Source organism: Nicotiana sylvestris, chromosome 5, assembly GCF_000393655.2.
Source record: "Nicotiana sylvestris chromosome 5, ASM39365v2, whole genome shotgun sequence".
Taxonomy (NCBI): Eukaryota; Viridiplantae; Streptophyta; class Magnoliopsida; order Solanales; family Solanaceae; genus Nicotiana; species Nicotiana sylvestris.
In genome coordinates, this window is record NC_091061.1 from 76,401,245 (window position 1) to 76,411,982 (window position 10,738).

Genomic DNA, 10,738 nt, shown 5'->3' on the forward strand with positions numbered 1-10,738 from the left:
TCTTCCTTGATTTTTGCAATGTTAGCCATGTTAGACTCTAATTTACTTTAATCTAATTTTTATATAGCTAGCCTATTCATTTATTTTGCCTAATGATGAATTAATGTAACTAATTAATTAATTAACCTAAGAATGCAATTTTTGATTTTATTTATTTAAATGATGCACTTATCAATGTAATTAATTCCTAAATGCAAATTAAACCTAAGATGACATGAAATCAAAATGTGATAATTTTTTTATAATTTTTCTATAATTTTTTAAAATATTAAAAATGCATGAAATGCAACTAAATAAAGAAAAACTCCTAAAAATTAATTAAAATTATTTTTGGTCTATTTTTAGGAGATATTTTCATGTAGGGCAAAAATTAGGTGTTCACAGCTGCCCCTCTTTGCTCGGAAACATGAAGAGTTTTCGGGCAAAGATAAAGTGAGAAATTACGAGCAATTTTTGCCTGTTTGAAACTCCATTAGCATTTTGAAAAAGTTTGACCGAACCTTGCTTCAGAGGTTGTCTACATATCCTTGGCTATAAAGAAATCAGGTCGGTGTAGTTCTGAAGTTCTGGTAGCTGGGACTACCGAGAAACTATTATTTCACTGCTGTTACTGCTGTTTCTGCTTGTTGAGCTCCTTATTACACCAAAAGGAAAGATGAAAAGCTAAACTAGCTAAGCCTATCAACCACGAGTTACAAGATTCATATCTATAAACCTTCTAAAGCTTGATCTTCAGTCTTGAATGGTTCTTCCTGTAGACTCTGATCTGAATCTTGATGCTTGTTAGTTGCAACCGCTGGTTCATTCTTCTTCAGCTTTTCGGATCAAGGCGGGACAATGCGAAACTTGTGACTTCAATCTTATCTTGGGCAATCTGCATCTTTTCTCCGCTTCTACACTTAGAGTTCAACTTCTTTTCTTTTATTTGGGTTGAGACTTCTTCTTTTGGTCATTTCAAACCTTGTGCCTCATGGTGAAAACCTGTTCAAGTACCAAAGCAAACAAACGAACGAAATTTTCTGCCCCAGTTATCACTAGGAAAATTTCGAGAGTTATTTGTAAATAAATCTAAACTATTTCTTTATTGAAAGCAATAAAATCAGGATTGTGTATCCTTGGGAAAAGAGATTAGGGAGTTGAGCCCTATATCTATAATGAAATCAACCAGGGAGTGGAGACCCTATGTTGGAAAAGAGACTAGGGAGTGGAGACCCTATGTTGGAAAAAAGACTAGGGAGTGGAGACCCTACGTTGGAAAAGTGACTAGGGAGTGGAGACCCTATGTATAAAATAAATTCAACTAGGGAGTGGAGACCCTATGTTGGAAAAGTGATTAGGGAGTGGAGACCCTATGTCTAAAATAAATTCAACTAGGAAGTGGAGGCCCTGTGTTGGAAAAGCGACTAGGGATTGGAAACCCTATGTCTAAAATAACTTCAACTAGGGAGTGGAGACCCTATGTTAGAAAAGCGACTAGGGAGTGAAGACCCTATGTCTAAAATAACTTCAACTGGGGAGTGGAGACCCTATGTTGGAAAAACGACTATGGAGTGGAGACCCTATGTCTAAAATAACTTCAACTAGGGAGTGGAGACCCTATGTTGGAAAAGCGACTAGGGAGTGGAGACCCTATATTGGAAAAGCGGACTAGAGAGTGGAGACCCTATGTCTAAAATAATATCAACTAGGGAGTGGAGACCCTATGCCTAAAATAAAATCAACTAGGGAGTGGAGACCCTATGTTGGAAAAGCAGACTAGGGAGTGGAGACTCTATGTCTAAAGTAAATTCAACTAGGGAGTGGAGACTCTATGATGGAAAAGCAGACTAGGGAGTGGAGACCTTATGTCTAAAGTAAATTCAACTAGGGAGTGGAGACCCTATGTTGAAAAAGTGACTAGGGAGTGGAGACCCTATGTCTAAAATAAAATCAACTAGGGAGTGGAGACCCTATGTTGAAAAAGTGACTAGGGAGTGGAGACCCTAGGCTACCATGTTTTTGAATTTTATTCTATCTTTTGTTTTTGAACAAATGAGTAAGAATGCAGGAAAGAATTTAGAAGAGACTTCCTTTTGGATTGATTATTGCTTCAAAACTGTTTCTAGCCCTTGCGCAGTTTCTTTTGGTGGCACCTGCTTCTTGCAAGGTTGCTTTGGATTGCACATGTTTCATGTTTTCAAACAAAGAACAATTGTTATTTTGAAATAGTGGTTGGTTTTGTGGCTTTGATTGTTTCAATCACTTGATCTCGGCCCGGCTTCTTTGATGAAGATCTCAATTGCAACGGCTCGTTTCCTGGGGACCGATTTCATTTCAGGCCCTGAGAACCTCTGGGTTTTTTTTTTAGATTTTGCCATGACGGTTGGTCGGTAGAACTCAACCTTTTCGACTTTATTTTGCCTTCGTAGGCCTTTTACTTTTGACTTGTTGTTTTTCTTTTTCTTTTTTTTTTTCTTTTTTTTTCTTTTTTGTTTTTAACCATTCGGAGCATTGGGGAACTTTTGGCTCCTCAAACTTGCTGCAATGGCTAATCGTGTGGGACTTAACCTTTTCCAACTTTTTTTCGCCTTTATAGGCATTTCATTTCTGGTTTCTTTCTTCCAACTTCAATTTCAGAGCATTTGGGGTACCTTGGCTTTTCAAATTTTTGTCGAGACGGTTAGCCACGTGAGACTTAACCTTTTCCAACTTTATTTTGCCTTTGTGGGCATTTGACTTTGATTTCCTTTCTTTTCAGAAATTTCTTTTTATTTCAAAGCATCGACCATCATGGCCAGTCGAGGTCGACTCGATGCACCTACCGAGGCTGGGTATCTTCTTGAATATTGGCTCGTATCAAACAAAAGCCCAGTAAATCAATCTTGTCATCCTTTCTTTGTCTTTATTTCGGAATAGAGTTAGACCGAAAGGGATTCAAAGAAAAACAAACAATGAAATGAACAATGAATTTAGACGAGAGGTATCCCTTTTGAGGAGAAGAAAGAATGACTTATCTGGAGTGCATGTGGACTTCAATGAACTTGACATGCCTTTTGGACTGGATGTCTGATCTGTGTAAACCATTTGACTCTTAGAAATTCATCACAACTTTTGCCTCAAAATCGAGAGACCTTGCCAAGACTCTGTCGATGCCGATGGCTGTGAGGATCTTCTTTTCGATCAGGGGCGCCCTTTGCGGGTTTTTACTAGCTGACCACTCCCATTTCTCTTCTCACTATCGTCTTATAGTGCTCTTTGTGAGTTTTCACTAACAAGACTCTCTCATTTCTAGTTTCTCTGCTTACTGTCGCCTCACGGTGCCTGTGTGGGTTTTCACCAATAAGACTCTCTCATTTCATTTCTCTCATTTTGTTGTATCGGATCCAACTAACTGTATCCTCCTATTTTGAACGATCGGAAGGACTTGAACAGGATTTGGGGTAAAAAGAATTTGGATTGAATTATAACTTTGGAACCTTTCAGGCGAAAACATCGCCGAACAATTATAACATCTGCCCGAGTTTCACTTTTTTTGGGGGGGGGAGGGGATTTGGATTTTTATTTTGGTATGACTGAACCCCAGAGAGATGTTGCCTACGTATCCTTTCAGAATCAAGTCGAACGTAGTTCAGGGAACTTTGTTTTAGATTTTTCTTTTGTTTTTCTTCTGTTTTGTTTTGTTTTCTCTTTAATTTTTCCTTTCCTTTTCCCTTTTTTCACTTTTCATTTCGTTTTCTTTTCGCCCTTTTTTTTTTGTATTTTCCTTCTTCTTCTTTTTTTTTATTCATTTTTTTATCATTCATTTCATTTTTCTCAATAATAACTTCCAAGCTCCAAAGAGGGTAATCAAAGAATAGGAGCCGGCTCAAAGAGTTTGCAAAGGGTTGATAGTGTTTGGGTAGCGAGAATAAAAGCCTTTTTCATCCCAACCGGAGAACATTAATGTTATATAGAGGATCCAACATAGTACTTTTTGGCTGCATTTGCCTTGATAGTTGTTTCAAGGACATTTCCTTCTATGTGTCCCAAATACAACGCACTCTTTTGGCAGTACTCTTGTTGTAATGTTTGGACCTTTCCAATCTGGAACCAATTTTCCTTCAGATGTTCCGAGTCTTTGTTTTATTTCCTTAAACTTATCTTCATTGCATTCAAATTCTTGATTCATTATTTCGAAGTCTGACAGCGTTTTAGGATCTGGGCATGAAGTCCGCAAGCATGTCATGTTATTGAAATCTGCATTTAACGGAACTAAAAAGAGAATAAGAAAAACGACAAGATTAAGAAAAGAGACATTCCTGGACAATAAAATATTAATTTCATTTGATTTTTGATTTTCGATTTTTTGATTTTTTTTTCCAGTTTTTTTAAGATAGAAGGGTTTACATCGGAAAGTAAGACAATAAAGTAAAACATTCGGATCACACCCTGAGATAATCCGGACGCAGAAAAGATAGCAAGACTGGCTACTAAGACTCCCGTCTGATGGGGAACTTTCATACTTGGCAACCATTTTTTGGCTTTTCTTCTGTCTCGGCAATGGCTGCAATGGCCTTCAGTGCCGGATCAAATTTCTCATCTTCAGAAATCATTCCGACTATTGGCCCCATTTTGTGGGCAGACAACAGATTGTTCATCACATCAAGATCTTCTTCATCTTGAAAAACAATTCTTTTAGCTTCAATCAAATCTTCAACTGCCTTTTTGAGGGTCCAACAATCCTCTGTACATTGTCCCATTGCTCCAGAGTGGTATTCACATCTAGCGTCAGCTCGGTGCGTTGGGGAGTCAGGGTTTGGCCGGTTCGGGGCCACTGACTGCAATAGATCTAGATAGATTAGCTTTTGAAACAAGCTTGAATACGATTCACCAATAGGGGTGAACTAATTCTTTCTGAAAGGCTCTCTTTGGCGAGGATTGTACTGGGGAACATCTAGTTGGGGATTATATGGAGCTTGGTAAGGATGGGCATTTATGGGAGGTGGAGCTCGATTTTGTGTATGATGTTGTGGCCGCGTGTAAGGTTGTGCGTTCATCACCGCATAAGGAGGTGGTGCCACGGCATAAGCAGTATCTTGAAGAGGATAATAATGTTGAGGGACCTTAGGAAGCATATATGATCGGCTGAATGACCTGCGGGTCCCCCTCGGGCTCAAAACCATCATGGCTCCTTCTTCTCTCCCGTTTCCATTTATTAAATCCTCTGAACCATTTTGAACATCTGGTGATGTGGCTTTAAAAGCAGCATGACTCAAGATTCGACCCGTTTTTAGCCCATTTTCTACCATCTCCCCAATTTTGATAGCCTCAGCAAACGGCTTTCCCATAGCAGACATCATGTTCTGGAAGTAGTCAGCCTCTTGTGCCTGCAGAAAGACCGTGACCATTTCAGTTTCATCCATTGGAGGCTTTACTCTGGTAGCCTGCTCACGCCATTTGACAGCATATTCGCGGAAGCATTCCGCGGTTTTCTTTTTCAAATTGGACAAGGAGTTTCGGGAGCGATGTCCATATTATATTGGAACTGGCGGACAAAATCTCGAGCGATATCGTCCTACACATGCCAATGGGCAATTTCTTGATCCGTATACCACTCAGAAGCAATTCCGGAGAGGCTTTCCCCAAAATAGGCCATTAGCAGCTCCTTTTTTCCACCAGTACCTCTCAACTAGTTACAATATCGTTTTAGGTGAGCGATCGGATCTCCGTGCCCGTTGTACTTTTCAAATTTTGGCATCTTGAAGCCAGCTGGCAAGTGGACATGGGGAAACATACAGAGGAGAGGTCAGAGTATGAGACACTCTTTTGGCCACTCAGTCCTTGCATGTTTTTTAGGCTTTGTTCCAAGCTCTTCATCTTCCGAGCCATTTCCTCTTGCTCGGGATTTTTAACAACCTTTTCTTGCTCCACCGAGAGATCATATTGCGGAGGTTGAGTGAAAGAGTATGGGGTCACATATGTTATTTCTGATTGAAGCTGCGGACCCTGAAAGGTAAACATTGGAGGTTCAACATACGACCGTGGTAAAGTTAGTTGTGCTCTGGTGCAGACTGGTGCTGCAGAGAACAATATTGGAGGTGCCCTGGAAACTGGCGCCTGGGGGCGAACCACATAAGGCATGCCAGGAACATTGGACAGCATTGGAGGGTGCCCGCATGGGATGAGCGGGTTGGGCACAAGGGCGTTGATAACCTCACAAGACCTGGGGATTAATTCAGGAAACCCAGGAATTGCACTTGGCGGTTCCCTACCATTATACTAGGCATCCTACATTTCCAATATGCGGAGACGCAACATCTTATTCTCTTCAGCAGCTGCTGATTCTAGCTGCAGAATAGCCGATGTCGGGCTATCCTCAGGACCGATGATTGGTAGATTGCTTGCGGAAGCAATCTATGCCTTTGGATCTTGTGAAAGAGGGGAGGCTAGACTACCAACAAAACCAACCAACAAAACCTGGCTAGTTCGCACACCCAACAACCTTGTTAGTTTTGAGACGCTTAACAGATAGAAAATCGCACGTTGGATGCAATGCACCTAAACAGTTAAACGTTTCTACCATGTGTTTGAACGGTTGCATGTTTCATCCCGGCCTTAGTTAACCTTTTCAGTATGTACCCCTTTTTCTTTTTATTTCTGCCTCTCTTTAATCACTCTTGATTTTTTTCATCTCATTTTTGCCGCTCTTTTATTTTTTGTCACTCTCTTTTCTTTTCTTTTTTTTTGTTTTTGTTTTTGTCACTCTTTTATTTTTCTTTTTTTTTTTCACTTTATTTTTCACTCAGTTAATTTTATGGCTATGATCGAATCCGATGAGGATTGCCTACTTATCATGGCGCCGTATGAATCAGATCTTGTGTAGTTCGAGAATATCGAAAATGGAGTAAATAAACTAAAAAAAAATTCGATTAGAATTTTTGAAAGAAATGCTTTAAAAAGAAGAAAGGAAATATTTTTTTTTGATTTTTTTATTTTGATTTTGTTTTGTTTTTGAAAGAAAGACTTCTAAAAATTCATTTGCTTTTGATTTGAACTTTGGGAATTTCAAAAGTAAAAATAAAATATTTTTATTTGAATTTTCATTTGTTTTCTTTTTTTCTAAAGAAGAAAGAAAATATTTTTTGGATTTTGGATGTTGCCTCTTAACTTTTGAAAGAGGGACTTTTAAGAAAATATTTTGGATGTCTGAATTTTTATTATTTTTTTTTAAAATTTACAAAAGTACTTCTAAATAAAAACAAAAATATTTTTGGGACTTCAATTTTTCAAATTTTTTTTGAAAGAGAGACTTTTAAACAAGGAAATGATTTTTTTTTAATTCATTTTTTTGGAATTTTTTGAGAAAAATACTTCAAAATAAAGGAAACCCGTATTTGGATTTTGATATTTTTATTTTACTTTTTTTCCATATGAAAGACTTCAAAAAGAAGGAAACTATTTTTTTGAGTTTAAAAAACTTCTTTTTTTTTTGAATTTTCTAGGGAGAGATTTCTAAAGAAGGAACTAAAGGAAAATATTTTTGGATTTCTGAAAATTGGGGCCGGAATCGATGAGGTTTACCTACGTATCTCACATCTGATGAGAATCAGACCCGCGTAGTTCGGTCAGTTTTGACAGAACAAAGGAAATATGGCACTTGAAAATTTTGGCTTATTTTGAAATGACTTTTCTTTTTCAGAATTTCGGCAGAGTTTCAGAATTTTCTAGATACCTACCTCTCACCCTTTTTTTTTTATTTTTTTTCTAGAAGCCGGTCAACACACAAACCGAAACAAACAGATGCGCAAGTAGCACGTAAGATGCATTAGGATGATCTTTTTTAATTTGGGTACACCTGTCCTAGACGGACCAAACCCCTGTGTTGAGTCCCCAAAGTCAAATGCACATGATGCAAACAAATGTTCCTACTAGGGATCCGGCATGAGGCTGAGTTATTATGGGTTTAAAACCTGGGCATATTGTTCTAGACTTGGTGTACCCGAGTGGACAACTCGAGCCGGGGGGGCTACGTACCGGGAACCAAAATGTCATCCGGCTTTGTAACTTGTCCGAGCCTCTTTCTAATTTAAGGTGTGACACTAACAAAAAAGGAGTCACGCCAGCGTGCACATCCCCAAAGATGAGAAGAGAAGGGTTTCGTAACAGTTTATATACAGTTCAAATAATATCAAAGCGATAAAAGGCGACATTTAGCACATTAGGCCCAAACATACAATAAAAATCATATAATAAATAAAAGCCAATTATAACAGTTATTCTAAGCTCGAATTCTTGAACCCTGAACAAAAGTTCTGGGTTATGATCTTCAGCAGAGTCACCAGAGCTGTCACACCTTCTTTTTACCCGAGGGGGACATAAGGGATTTTTTCCAATTAAAGTGACATAAATCGAAATGGAATTATTTATTTATTCAGAGTCACCATTTGGAATAATGAATGGTGTCCCAAGTCACCAGTTTATTTTAAAATCCCAAATCGAGGAAATTGACTCTATTTTTACGGTCTGCGAACACAGAAGATCGGGTAAGGAATTCTGTTAACCCCGGAGAAGATGTGAGGCACTCCCGAGTACCGTGGTTTTAGCACGGTCGCTCAATTGTTAATAATTGGCATAATTATCTGATTATTATGTATTTAAAACCTATTGTGCATTTTTAACTTTCTAGCCGCTTTTAATTATTTAAAACCACTTTTTAGGATTTATGGAATTATTTCTTGAACAAGTTATGATTGTCGTACACTTGTCGTTTTTGAACATACCGCAAACCACGCTACATGAAATGCACCCGCGATTCACGACATGTTTATTTATTATTATTATCCAAAGTTGTTGTGGTCGGATCACATGAAATGCACACCCGAATTTGGAAATTAATCATCGTAACTATGTCACGGGAACCGTACCATAATCACAATGGTTTATTAATCGCGCCTAAAGCAACACTACGAGGTTCATAAGTGTTTTCTACACTAGTTTTGTATTTATGTGAGGGCCATAGATTATAGGATTCATCTATAGATGGCACGCCTCAATTTATTTTAAAAGGTTTGTATTCAACTAAAGCGAACTACTGATGCTCATGATTATTTTTTTCTATGTTTGGGATTTTCCATACAATTTTCTCTTTTAATCACAAGTAGTAGCCTCTCAAATACAAAAATGGTCTACTGAAAGTGCTCAATACGAAATAACAACTTTGCTTCTTTCCTTGACCCAAACTATCAAAATTTAATGTGAAATTAGAAAGGGGGAGAAGCTGCATTCTTTTGGGGAAATCACTGTTCTAATTTAGACAAAATAAATTGCTCTCCTTCCTACAAAGAAAGCCAAAGGCAGAAGGGACAAAGGACTGATGAATGGTGCAACATTTCTTGAAATTTAAGGACCGCTACCTACAATTCCTCCACCTAACACAAACAACATATTGCTTCATACAACCTTAATATCAATTCCATTTAACATGATTATAAAAAAATTAGTAACTACTTTTAATACTTATAATAACCAAGTATTTTCAACAACTTAAATGGGGTCTTGAAATTACAATGATACTAACTAATGAATTATAAACTAAAACCAACGGCCTTAAATGCTTCCCTACCATACATGACTTAGCCGACATTCAGGAAGAAAAGAAAATTTGTTCAATGGAAACTTAAACAAATTATTATATAGGAATAAAAGATAATATGTGAGGAAAACCATTTATGAGCGACAATTAAGTTGACAAAGTTAAAACCCACTATTCAAATCATCTGCACCTTTTAGAGAGCATTTCACAAAACATACATCATGAACCACACATAGACACATCTGAATTTCATAGAAGAATAAAGAAGATGGATTAAAATAAAAATCCTACAAGTTCATAGAGGTATGTACCTAAATTCTTGGGCAGCAGTACTCCAAAAAAGCAACCAAATGAAAGCAAAAATGAAGGATGGAGATCAACAGAAACATCACAGCAAACAACAGTCCTATGGCTCGAAATCCTTTGAAACCCCAAATACAATCAACCAAGCATGCTGAAATTTCAAAACAACTTTGTCTTTTCCCCTTTTCTTGTTTTTCTCTTTTGACAGCAAAGACGGAATACGAGTGAGAAGTCATATAATGATGAATCCTAAAGCACTCGGAATTAAAGAAAAATTTCGAGGTTGGAAGAAATATGGGTGATTTTATACATAAGATTTTTTGGTGTGAGAGCTTCTCGATTTGCCTAGAAAGAATTAGGCAGAAGTGCCAATGCCATAAAAGGACGAGGCAACATTTTTTCTTTTCCCAATTTGTGTTGGTTTTCCTTAGGAAGGGAAGGGAAGGTCTGATTTCTGTGTGTGAAGGCGAGAACCAAGAAGAAAATGGGAGGGAAGGTTCTGATCTTTTTCTTGGAGTAAACGGTGCTCCTCTAAGAAAAGTTCTATGATTTTTGTTAGGTCTAGATCCGTAGGTTTTAATGAGACGGGGTCTTGGGCTGGTTCGGGTCGCGGGCTGGGGGTGGAGTTTGGTTTGGACTCGTTGATTAAAAACAAGACCAAATCAAAACCCTTTCTTTCTCTTCCTTGATTTTTGCAATGTTAGCCATTTTAGACTCTAATTTAGTTTAATCTAATTTTTTATATAGCTAGCCTATTCATTTATTTTGCCTAATGATGAATTAATGTAACTAATTAATTAATTAACATAAGAATGCAATTTTTGATTTTTATTTATTTAAATGATGCACTTAGCAATGTAATTAATTCCTAAATGCAAATTAAAC

The 10,738-nt window shown here is 37.6% G+C and overlaps 1 long non-coding RNA gene across 1 annotated transcript; it reads right to left on the bottom strand.

The window, feature by feature from the left end:
- Positions 1-440: 440 nt before the first annotated feature.
- On the bottom strand, positions 441-10,394 carry LOC138891237 (uncharacterized). The gene is made up of 2 exons (XR_011407604.1): positions 9,862-10,394; positions 441-981 (listed from the first exon to the last, which is right to left on the bottom strand). It is a non-coding gene; the product is annotated as an uncharacterized lncRNA (long non-coding RNA).
- Between the last annotated feature and the right edge of the window lie 344 nt (positions 10,395-10,738).